The sequence below is a fragment of the Gouania willdenowi genome, chromosome 11, assembly GCF_900634775.1.
Source record: "Gouania willdenowi chromosome 11, fGouWil2.1, whole genome shotgun sequence".
NCBI classification, from domain to species: domain Eukaryota; kingdom Metazoa; phylum Chordata; class Actinopteri; order Blenniiformes; family Gobiesocidae; genus Gouania; species Gouania willdenowi.
Genome location: NC_041054.1, coordinates 32,473,774 through 32,484,770, shown reverse-complemented (window position 1 = coordinate 32,484,770; position 10,997 = coordinate 32,473,774). Strand labels below are relative to the sequence as shown.

Genomic DNA, 10,997 nt, shown 5'->3' with positions numbered 1-10,997 from the left:
TGTTTGACTATTTGTCTCTATTGGTGACAGTAACATTAAAATGTGCTTTTATTGTGGTTCATGCCTTGAATGAGAGACAAGTAGCATTTACAGTAAAGGACCTTTGCATGATGTGAATACACACAATGAGGTAATGTCTATGTTCCTCTATGCTATAGTTATGACTGTTGTCTAAAAAAAACAAGCATTTATGTTGATTTTAACATGTAGTTGTAATTATGATTTTAAAACTTGCTAATGTACTATTTTACATAATGTCAGTTACTGTATATACAATATTTTAAATGTGCCTGATATTTTTGCTAATTGTTATTGTGGCACTTTTTTGTTCATAGAAATGTCAAAAGATAAAAATACTTTGTAATATAAAATATTGGATCTAATCTTTGACCACTCGTACTAACACTACCATAATATACTGTATATATGTCATGAAAACCAGCTGATTAATTGTAGCCTATTGAAGTGTTTGAGAGGAACATATACATGATGTGATTTACGTCTCAGGAAGTGTAAAGATCCAGCTTTGAGAGAACATCAGACCTTCACAACGTGTACAGAGTTTGAGGAATGACTGATCATCTGATACAGTACAGAATTACTGCACCTTTTAGAGACATCTGTAACGTGTCTCCACATCACCACTATCATAAAGTGTGTGTTTGAATAAACATGTAATGTAAGTAAACACTGTGAGCCATAAAACGTTAATCTTAGTCTGATCATATTTCAGGAGTGATTTGATGTCTCATATTGTTTGTTAGGACGTGAGAAACCTCTGCTGGTCTTTTTAGGTTATGTTTTTAAAACACGACAGACCTGCTCAGTGATTTCATGTTGAAATTATAAAAACACCAAAACTTGATCTTTATGTAGCTTTTGTAAATGTTTTAATGACGTATCACTCTCTGTGATAGATCATGTTCTGATTTATATTCTCTCTCCCTCTATGCTTTTATTGTGACACCATCACTTCCACATGTCGGCTGAAAAAAAAAAGCCAGACCACGTGACCTCGGTCACGTGACTTCGTTTTCATTTCAGAGTTCAGAACAGAAAAAGGAAACAGATGATTTTCTATTTTCAGTTCTAAAAGGGAAAAGGAGAAAGGGACACGGGAAAATCAAAAATCGGGCCAATTTGGATTTGTTTTATGGTTTTTTGATTAAAACGGTAAAACGTTTTTCTTGTTTTTTGTTTGAAAAGGAGAGGAAGAGAAACTTTGGTTTACAGATGAATTTGGGATCATCCAATGATACCCAGACCCCATTCGCTCTCCCTGGTCCCGCCGCCGGTCAAGCCTCCTGCCTGCGGTAGTTAAATGGCGTTACCTCAGAGAGCAGCCACGGTTTCTGGGTCGGAGCAGAGCGTTTCTGTTCAAAGCCCTCACCAGTTACGTCCTTACTGGAGGATCTTCATCCACCCGTGGTGCTTGTCATTTGCCGCAAATAGTTTTTAGAGCTTAAAAATCCAGCCCTCAGACCCAGACACTACCGCTTCCTGGTAGCTGCAACATGTCGGTGACGTCATTACGCACACCACACGTACAGGTCTGACCAGACACTGGACTGTCCGTGAGTTTCCTTTTTGTTTTCTTTATTCAATATATTATTATTTGCCTCTGCTGTTATGTTAAAATAATATTAAGTATGTTTATTTTAGATCTCTTTGTGCATTCTAAACGACACTTCCGCATTCCGTCTCTGTGACGTCATTGACTCTTTTTTCAATACGATGTGGAGCAAGGAAATGTTGGGGGGAGTGAGAACTTCTGACTCTTCTGGACCTTTGTGGATATTATTTGAGTTGGAGATTTATTATCTATACATCTGTGTATATATTTTCTGTTTATTTTTTCAAAATACTTGCAAAGAATTACATTTCCAGTGTTTTGGTTTTTTTCAGTCTATGTGTCATATGTCTGTAAACAGGGTGTATGTCTAGAAACATATGTCCTGGTGAGGTTTGACATTTTAAGGAAACTCACCGACTGTCCAAACAAAATAAAATATATACTATATACTTATACAAATATCCTATACGTCAGGAAGGAAACCTGACTGGACCATAAAAACAGAACCAAACAATCATATCAACAATAACCATTAAATAACTGCCAAACCGTCACAAAGAGACTTTTTTTTTTTTTTTTTATCTCCTTCAGGTTTACTTTTTTCAACAGGAGAGTAATGACTGCTCTTCTGCATCTCAGAGGCAGCTTTCCTCCCTGCAGGCTGTCATCCAGGACTTCCAGCAGGTCTTCACCCAGAAGTGACCAGAAAGTCTTATAAGAATCTACTGATAGCCCATCGTGACCTGGAGCTTTGCCACTTTGTAGACTCATCAGAGCCAAGTGTAGCTCTCCCACGGACAGAGGGGCCACCAGCTTCTGGTTGGCCTTCACTCCCATCTGAGAAAGGCCAGAGAGAAACCTACTGCACTGACCAGTTTGTTCTGTAAGTTGACTCGTAAACAGGTCTCTTTAAAAACTAGCCGCAAACTTCCTCATCTCTGAGGATTCTGACACTATAGAGTCCGGGACAGACCTGACTCCTCCCCCCTCACACCTCTGACCAGCCTCACTCCAACACCTTCACCCCCCACATCACAGCTACAGTCTCACCACAGCTGCCTACAGCTTCTCTCCAATATCTTCTCCCCCTCCTCCCCCCCTCCCACAGAGACACCTTTCTCCATCAAAGAGAGAGATGTAAATAGACTTTTCAGGAGACAATCCCCCCGTAAGGCTTGTGGACCGGACTCTGTCTCTCCTTCCACCTTAAAGCACTGTGCTGATCAGCTGTCTCCAGTGTTCACAGACATTTTTAACACCTCACTGGAGACATGCACCGTACCAGCCTGTTTTAAGGCCTCCACCATCGTTCCTGTCCCTAAAAAGCTGAGGATCACAGGACTTAATGACTACAGACCCATCGCTCTGACATCTGTGGTCATGAAGTCCTTTGAACGCCTCATGCTCTCCCACATCTAACCCATGATCTTCTCCCTGTACACCAACAGCTGCACCTCCTCTCACCAGTCGGTCAAACTCCTGAAGTTTGCAGACGACACGACCATCATCGTCTCATCTCTGATGGAGACGAGTCTGACTACAGGTGGAGACAGACCGGCTGGTGTCCTGGTGCAGCCAGAACAACCTGGAGCTCAATGCTTTAAAGACAGTGGAGATGATAGCAGACTTCAGGAAGAACCCAGCCCCCCTCACCCCCCTCACCCTGGGAGACTCTACAGTGAGCTCTGTGGAGAACTTCTGCTTCCTGGGGACCATCATCACTCAGGACCTCAAGTGGGAGCTGAACATCAGCTCCATCATCAAAAAAGCTCAGCAGAGGATGTACTTCCTGTAGCAGCTGAAGAAGTTCAGTCTGCCAACAAAGATGATGGTGAACTTCTACAGCTCCATCATCCAGTCCATCCTCTGCTCCTCCATCACCATCTGGTACCTGCAGCTACGGTCAAGGACAAGGCCAGACTGCGGAGTATCATCTACTCAGCAGAGAAGGTCATCAGCTGCAATCTGCCCTCCCTCCAGGACCTGTTCTCCTCCAGGACCTGTTCTCCTCCAGGACCTGTACCCCTCCAGGACCTGTACCCCTCCAGGACCTGTTCTCCTCCAGGACCTGTTCTCCTCCAGGACCTGTTCTCCTCTAGGACTCTGAGGCTGACTCCTCCCACCCCGGTCATAAACTGTTTCAATCTCTAGAAGGAGGTTTAGGTCCATCAGGACCAGAACCTCCAGACAAAAACAACAGCTTCTTTCCCTCTGCCACATGACCACACCCCCAGTCACCCACTGAACCCACCCCCCCACCACCAACCACCCAATCACCACCTCCATGATGACATTACCTGCTGCACTGTATACAGTATATTTATAAATATATTTATCCCTCATCCTTTATATTTATCACTATTATTATTATTGTTGCTAAGTTGTTCTTTGTTCATGTTTTCTTTGTTTTTTGTTTTGTTTACTGTCCTAAAAACTGTACTTGGCCATTAAACATTTCTGATTCTTAGAGAGTGAACTATTTTTTTCCGTCCATTTTTCTTTTCTAGACCAAAAAATAATTTTGAAGGACCATCCATTTGTGAAACATTCATAAACCTGGACCAAACCAGTGGACCTTGAGCTGCTGTGCCCAGTAGAGGCTGGATATGAGGGCGTCAAAATACCCTCGTTTTCCCGTGGAGTCTAACAGCTGCAAAGCCTCCACCTGAATCTCCAAATACTTCATTAATCTTTTCATCTCTCTTGTGACATTGTGATTGTGCTGCTGGCAGAGCTGTTGAACTTTTCCAGTGTCCCACCATTGTTAGAGTGAGTTAAAATCAGGTTTACAGCTTCTATGAACAGCATCATGGGACAGTTTCTCCATCCACCCATTTTCAGACCCACAAATTCCCGTTTATCTCCGGCTCTCATTGGGCGCTGGGTGGGTGTACAACCTGGACAGGGCGCCAGTCCATCACAGTGACCCACACTCACTCACTCCTATTTAGAGTCTCCAATATAATAATAATAATAATAATAATAATAATAATAATAGATTTTATTTGTATAGCACTTTACATTAAAGAAATCTCAAAGTGCTAGATAAAAAGCCAAAGACCTATAATGAACATAACTAGTAAAACAGTTTAAAACCAATAACAACGAGTTATAAAAAAGGCTTTGAAAGGCCTTTGTAAGAAGGTGAGTCTTTAGGCTGCGTTTAAAAGAATCTGTAAGTCGTGGCCGCTTCTCAATGACAACGCCACCTAGTACTTTATGAGAGGCTAGGAACTCTTAGAATAATTTAAACAAGGCAAGCAGTGTAATCAACCAAAGATACAGTTTAACAGGTCTAATAATTAATTTATTGCAAAGATCTAAAATAACACCGTGGGTGGTGATGCCAGCAAAAAAAGGTTTAAGACATTAAAAGTTCATCCCCACGGGTGAGGAAGAGGGATGGTTGGCGGAGCTGGATTGTAGTCCCGTTCCTCTTCTTTCTCTATGGCGGAGCCTACACTGGGACAAAAGGCCAGAGGCAGTGAGGTGTCCCCTTTCACAAAATCGTTTACAAGCAAGTGCAGTCAATCCCGCAAGAGTACTAGAACGGTACTTACACACGGGGGCAGAGATACTCTGCCCGCCTGCTGTGATCGGCGTCGTACTCTGGCTTCACCGCTTCACAGCCTCGCTGCCGCTGCTTCGGGGGCTGTTGCTGCCGCTGCCGCCGCTGTTGCTGCTGCTTCGGAGGCTGCGCTGCTGCCGTTGCTCCGGAGGCTGCTGCTGCTACTCCTGCCGTGTTCCTTCTCCTTCTCTCTCAAAACCAGCCGGTGCCTTCCCATTACCCGCTCCTCTCCGTTCCGTAGACCGTTGTCCAGCCGATTGTCCACCCCCAGCCTTTATGCTCATTGGATCAAAGCAGATTGAAAAAACAGTCTGCCACAGGTGTGAGGGTCCAAGTGATTAAAACAGGAAATAACAAGCGCAGCAATGCACAACAGTAAAAACACTTCAAAATAAAAGCACACTCACAAACAAGCAAATTAGTTGTGCAAAATACTGGATGCCCAATTATCATCCTGTGACAAATCCACAGTCTGTGGAGCTCTCAGATGGTCTGGGAGAACATTCCACAGTCTGGGAACAGTTGAGCAGAAGGCTCGGTCACCCATGCTGTACAGCTTGGTTCTGGGGATTTTAAGGAGGAGAGCTTTGCCGGAACGGAGGGTGCACGAGGAGGTCTGGGGGATAAGAAGTTCCTTTAGGTGGGTTGGGGCATTTCTGTGTACACACTGGTGGGTGAGGAGGGAGATCTTATCTTCAACTCTTTGTTCCAGAGGGAACCAGTGCAGTGATTTCAGGATGGGGTGATATGATCGTATTTGCGCACCCCCATCAGGATCCTAGCAGCAACGTTCTGGATGTATTGAAGCTTGAGAATGCTCTGCTTGGGATCCCGATGAGGAGGGCATTACAATAGTCTAGCCTGGAGGAGACAGAAGACAATCAACCTTACAGTCACGTTTTTGGATTGTGGGAAAAAGCCAGAGTACCTGGAGGAAACCCACACAGCACGAGGAGAACATGCAAACTCCACACAGAAAGGACCCAGGTGTCCACCCCAGGGCTTGAACCCAGGACCTTCTTGCTGTGAGGCATACGTGCACCACAGTGTTAGGGTTAAAATACCAACTGAGGAAGACACAAGACAGTGTTCACTAAAACCTACAGGACTCATTATTAAAAATGATGAGCTTATGTTTAAAACAATAGATACGATCTTATCTTGCCATTCAAAGAGTATTATTTTTACAATGGGTCCATGTACTGTTTACTGTTTCTGGTCACAGTGAAAAATCCTCCATACATCACACAAAAAATGCACCTTGATCAGATACATACTGTACCTGTCAAGTACCCGTTTTTTAGCCAGGAAACACTCGTATTTTATCCCTCTTTCTCGCCATCTTCTCGTATTAGGATTTTCCCGTAAAATGTCCCGTATTTTACTGTAGTAATAATTAAAAGATGCCTTACTGAACTGAACACCATCACTAGCCTCGTGAGAACTTCCACCTGAAATGGCCTGGCTTGGTGGCAGCTCTCGCTAGATTAGTGCTGACATCAGCAACAAACCCAGAAACAACTCAGAACAGAGATGATGAATGAAAACGTTCTGGTAAAAAAAAACAAAGAACTGGTGTAAATATGTTGTAAAATATAACATAGAGTTTATAAAGAGTTAAATAATGTAAAGTCTGTAATAAATGTGTCTAATAAGTCATTAGTGAATACCAGAGAACCACATGAGTATGAGAAATTATAATAAAATATATAATAAAATAAAATGTTAATGTTTAACTTAAAGACAAACAATGTGAAATTAACAGTAAATATGTAACGTGGTGAATTGTATATAAACTAAGTATATTAAATAAACATGTGCTTCATATACACATTTATGTTTTTATTTAGGCTGTTTTATCATTTAGGAATTAGGGCTGGGCGATATATCGAGATTCAAGATGTATCGAGTTTTCTATTTTGGCGATATAGAAAACTATAATATTTCATATATTTTGCTCAGACATGGTTTCTCTTTTGAACAAGCTTCGTAAAATCCTCATCCTCCATTTCCTCCTCCAGGTCAAGAGTGAGAAACATTGGGAGATCTTCATCTGCCTTCTCACTCATGGAGACATCCTGGGTACCAGATCCTTCCTTCTCCAAACCAACCACCCAGACCTCCTCAACCAAACCAGAGGCTATTGCCTCACCTTTACCTGTAGCGGCCTTGCCGCCCCCCCCCACCACCCGCTCCGGACCAGGCGGCGAAACCGGCACCGACCCTGGGCCAGCCAACGCTGGGCCATCCTGCACCCACCGCCCCTCTGGACAGGATCGCATCAGATGACCCTCCGAACCACAACCTTCATCATGTCGGACGTATGTAGTTATAGCCTTTGATATTAAAATGAAAGGACAGATTTAAACTAGAAGTGTTGTCCTTTAACTGTGTACATACATCTACTGATGCCTCTGGACACATCATCAGTTATGTGCTTGGTCTCATCGGGCGTTTCGGGTCTTTCAACATAATACGCCCTCCTCCAGGTGACCCAGCCGTGGCTGATCAGGCCCCGGCTCGTGTCCAGATGGCTTGCTAGCTACCATGACTCCATGGCTCTCCTCTCTTGAGCCACAGCCATCTTGAAGCCCTCTCTGCCGCGTCGGTGGTACTGCGAATGGCTCTCCTCCTTCTCTCTCCCTCGATGCCCAAACAGCTGAGTGCTCTGGTTAGGGAACGGGCTGAAAAACCCCTACATCCAACCTCCACTGGGAAACACCTTGCTCTCCAACCAGCCCGCTGGCAGTCACTGACCAGTCCCGCATATTTGGAGAGCTTCCTCTCAAAGGCTTCTTCCAGGCGATCTTCCCACGGGATGGTCAGCTCCAGCAGCACTATTTGCTTACTGGCCTCAGACACAAGAACAATGTCTGGTCGCAGGGTGGTAACTGCGATGTGGCCGGGAAACTTCAGCTGATGCTCAAGATCCACCAGCAGCTGCCAGTCTTTTGCAGAGGTTAGGATTCCTGCAGAGGTACTTCTGGCCGGGGTTGGCTGCTCCCCAGCTCTGACAAAGGCGATGGTTTCCTTGGAGGGTCGGGCACGCTTCGCGTACACAAGTCCTTCGCAGATAACTTCAGCGATGGTCTTAAGGACCTGGTCATGCCTCTAGCGATACCGCCCATCTCCAAGTGCCCTGGTGCAGCAGCTGAGAATGTGTTCCAAAGTTCCTCGCTTGGAACACAGTGGGCAAGCTGATGTCTCTGCTACACCCCATGTATGCAGGTTTGATGGACTTGGGAGTACGTCATACACTGCCTGGATGAAGAATTTGATGCGGTGGGGCTCGGCTTTCCACAGCTCAGCCCAAGTCACTTTCCTCTCGACCGCGTTCTCCCATCTTGTCCAAGCTCCCTGTTGCTTCATTCCCACTGCCTTGATGGTTCTTGATTCTTCCACAGCAGCTCTCACCTCCTCCTGAACAAGGCGGCGCCCATCCTTCCCGCTGGTGTTTGTTCGGGGAGTTGGAAAGGAGCCTAGCCCAGCTCTGCCTCGTGTCACCACTCCCACCAAGCTCCTCTGGCGCAGCCTTGCCTCTGCCTCTTGTACTGCGTTCTCTGCCCTCCATTTCCTTCCAGTTCTCACTTTGATCCCTGCTTTAGCCACCTTTGGATCACGTGAGTCCCTGTACTGAACCACTTCTCTGGTTCTTGTTACCTTAAACTCCTCCTCCAAGGATTTGAAGGGAAGCTGCAGTTTATTAGTGTTCCCATAGAGAGCAAGGCTGCTCAGGCACTTCGGTAGTCCAAGCCATCTCCTGAGGTGGCTGCTTACCCTTCTCTCTAAGCTCTCCACTGTTGAGATGGGGACTGCATAGACAAGGAGGGGCCACAGGATCCTGGGTAAAATGCCGTGTTGGTATACCCAGGCTTTGAACTTTCCCGGGAGTCCTGACTTGCCCACGGATTTCAAGCCAGCCATCCAATGCAGTGCAGGTCGACTGGATAGAAGTTGTGTCTCTCAAGGAGCTGTCAAAAACCTTGCCCAAACTCTTGACTGGCTTCTCTGAGATGGTTGGGATGGCTGTGCCAGTGATGTTAAAACGAAACTTGTCCTCTACTTTTCCTTTTCTCAGCACCATGGACCTTGACTTCACTGGTTTGAATCGCATCCGGGCCCAGTCCATTACCTTTTCGAGTCCCTTCAGAATCCACCGACAGCCTGAGACTGATTCCGTCATGACTGTGAGGTCATCCATGAATGCCCTGATGGGGGGTTGCCGCTGTCTGGATTTCGATAAGGGTCCTCTGCACTCTGGCTCAACAGACTTGATGAGCATGTTCATGGCAAGGGAAAATAGTGTCACAGAGATAGTGCACCCTGTGATAATGCCAATCTCTACCTTGTGCCAATGTGATGTTATTGCTCCCGAAGAGACCCTCATCCTGAAATTGGTGTAATAAACAGCAATGAGGTCTCTGCACTTGCTCGGGACATGATATTTGTCAAAGTGAGCTGAACAAGCTTGTGTGGAATGGAGCCAAATACATTAGCCAGGTCCAGCCACAGCACTGACAGGTTGCCTTTGTTCTCTCTTGCTTCCCTGATCAGCTGTGTCAGCACACCAGTGTGTTCCAGACAGCCTGGCATTCCTGAGAGACCGCCCTTCTGGACAGATGTATCGATGTAGGTGTTCTGTTCCAGGTAGGTACTCAGCCGTCTGGAAACAGTGCTGAAGAAGATTTTAGCCTCAACACTCAGCAGGGAGATGATGCGGAACTGGTCAAGTTGGGTGGAGTTTTCCTCCTTTGGGATCCGCACTCCTTCAGCTACTCTCCATTGATCTGGGATCCTACCTCTTCTCCAGAAAATTCGGAGGACTTTCCACAGACGCAGCAGGAGTTTGGGACAGTTCTTATACACTTTGTAAGAAGTGCCACTTGGTCCCGGAGCCGAGCCTGCCCTTGCATTGCGTACAACATCCTGCACCCACCGCCCCTCTGGACAGGATCGGATCAGATGACCCTCCGAACCACAACCTTCATCATGTCGGACGTATGTAGTTATAGCCTTTGATATTAAAATGAAAGGACAGATTTAAACTAGAAGTGTTGTCCTTTAAAACCATGTAGACTTTTCTACGGTGACACAACATCATTTTTATAGGAGATATAATTTGACCAGTTTTTTAATCAAAGTGGATTTAACGACTTTCCCACTGCCAAACTGTCCTCCTCCACAGAACATTAGACAGTCAGGACCAGCTGATGCTATGACCTCGGCCTCAATCACGAGCATAATGACATAAAAAACATCCAAACTCCTCCCACTGACTACACAACACTTAAAAACAAACAATCACTCACGCTCCCACGTTCACCTTCCTCCCACAGAGAGAGAAAATCATAAAACTCACGTTTGCTCTAATCAATAAAAGTGATCATTAATAACTGAATCCAGTCTAATTGATTAGTGTGAGAGGTTAATAAGCTGCATGGTGAATTACATGTGATAGATCACCTTTACGATCACATATATAGAGCTACAAACATAGAATGTGTTCTCTGTATTTAACCAATCACTGAGGAGTAGTGACTGATCAATAACCCATCATAGACATTATATAGATCATAAAGCTCTATGAACTCATGTCAGTGCGTGTATCACTTTTAGAAAAAGTCACGTGACTGTTACAGCTGCTGTTTCTCCGTTACCGTGGCAACAAACTGTTTGATTTGTACTGAACATCAATCATAATTCTTTATTAATCCCAGGGGGAAAAAATTAAACAAGTGTATAATTAAGTAAAAGAATAGGGATCAGATACACACACATATTACAGTAGTAGTAAATAAAGTAAGATTATTAATAATAATACAAATATGATTTAAATTTGTACAACAGTGGAGCTGT

The 10,997-nt window shown here is 44.8% G+C and overlaps 1 pseudogene; it reads right to left on the bottom strand.

Moving 5' to 3' along the window:
- Positions 1-7,099: 7,099 nt before the first annotated feature.
- On the bottom strand, positions 7,100-10,382 carry LOC114471911 (uncharacterized; annotated as a pseudogene).
- Between the last annotated feature and the right edge of the window lie 615 nt (positions 10,383-10,997).